At 40.6% G+C, this 1,802-nt stretch overlaps 1 non-coding gene across 1 annotated transcript; it reads right to left on the bottom strand.

Annotated features, from left to right (window-relative positions):
- Positions 1 to 216: 216 nt before the first annotated feature.
- LOC127099226 (small nucleolar RNA R71) lies at positions 217 to 323 on the bottom strand. Its single transcript, XR_007793755.1, has one exon. It is a non-coding gene; the product is annotated as a small nucleolar RNA R71 (small nucleolar RNA).
- Between the last annotated feature and the right edge of the window lie 1,479 nt (positions 324 to 1,802).

Here is a 1,802-nt window from a genome sequence, read left to right as displayed (position 1 = left end):
AACCCTAACCAGCATTTAAAAATATTTCTTCAATTAGCAGATACTTTTAAAACCAATGGAGCTTCTCCTGAGGCAATACGTTTAAGATTATTTCCTTTTTCCCTCAGAGATAAAGCCCTATCATGGTTAGATTCCCTTCCACCCAATTCCATTACGACTTGGGATAACCTTAGAAGAGTTTTTCTTGCTAGATATATTCCCCCGAGTAAGACCGCCGTTCTTCGAAACCATATAACTAGATTTACCCAAAACCAAGGAGAATCGATGTTCGAAGCTTGGGAGAGATACCAAGAGTTATTACGAGCATGCCCATATCATGGCTTAGAAAATTGGTTAATCATTCAAACCTTCTATAATGGACTTCATTACAACACAAAGATGACCATCGACGCTGCCGCAGGCGGTGCTCTGATGAACAAACCTTATCCTGAAGCTAGTGCCCTCATCGAAGATATGGCTCAAAACCATCAATCATGGGGAGTCGAACGAGCGACAGTCGAGAAGAAGGAAGCCCAAGGAGGAGTGCATGAACTAAGCTCTATAGACATGATGCAAGCTAAAATGGACGCATTAGCCCTAAAAGTCGAGCATATGTACATAAAATCGAATACTGTAGCCGCAGTTTCGTCGGATTATGAGATATGTGGAACCAAAGGACACCAATCTGCAGAATGCAGTCTATTAAACAAAACCCACTCCGAGCAAGTAAACTACACCCAAGGGAACCCATATTCGAATACCTATAACCCTGGATGGAGGAATCACCTGAACTTCTCCTATAAAAACAATAACCCTATTCAAAGTAATGCACCTCCGAGACCTAGTTATCAAGCCCCTAGATCAAATCAACCTATGCAATCTGTGCCACCAAAGCCGAGCCTTGAGAAAATTATGGAAAATTTTATCACCGCTCAAACCCAACAAAACAAGGAGTTCATGAACCAAAACATTCATGTTAACTAATTAATTACTCAGTTAGGAACCAAGGTTGACCAAATAGTTACTCATACCAAGATGCTTGAAACCCAGATCTCTCAGGTAGCTTTAAACCAAGCCCCTCAGACTACACCTGGAGGACAATTCCCTGGACAACCTCAACAAAATCCGAGAGGACAAGCCAATGCCATTACCCTACAAAGTGGGAACGCTTATGATGAGCCACCAAACCCCAGATTGAGTGAACCCAAAACTTCTAAGGAATATACCCAACCCCCGGACGAAGTAAAGGAACCAGAGGAATCTGAAAACCAGGATGGTCGAGAGAAAGAAAAAGAACCTAAAGATAAAATTTACGTACCGCCCCCGCCATATAAACCACCTATACCATATCCGCAAAGACTCAAACAAACCCAGATCAATAAACAGTATCAAAAATTTATTAAAGTTATAGAAAAACTTCATGTAGAAATCCCTTTCATAGAAGCCATAACACAAATACCTTCTTATGCAAAGTTTCTGAAAGACATCCTTACGTAGACTTGACGATCCAAAGCCTTTGGAATGTAATGCTATTTCTGAGGACAAATTAGCAATGAAAGATAAAGATCCTGGAAATTTCTCCATTCCTTGTCTTTTGGGTAATCATGTCATCGAAAAAGCTTTTCTAGACTTAGGAGCTAGTGTGAGCTTAATGCCCTTAGCAGTTTGTGAGAGATTAAACTTAGGAGAATTACAACCCACTAAGATGTCACTTCAGTTAGCCGATAGATCTGTCAAATATCCGATAGGCATTTTAGAAGATGTTCCTGTTAGGATAGGTCAACTATTTATCCCTACTGATTTTGTCGTCATGGACATCGAAG

The sequence above is a fragment of the Lathyrus oleraceus genome, chromosome 6, assembly GCF_024323335.1.
Source record: "Lathyrus oleraceus cultivar Zhongwan6 chromosome 6, CAAS_Psat_ZW6_1.0, whole genome shotgun sequence".
In the NCBI taxonomy this organism is placed as follows: domain Eukaryota; kingdom Viridiplantae; phylum Streptophyta; class Magnoliopsida; order Fabales; family Fabaceae; genus Lathyrus; species Lathyrus oleraceus.
This window is presented reverse-complemented; position numbering and strand designations above follow the sequence as displayed.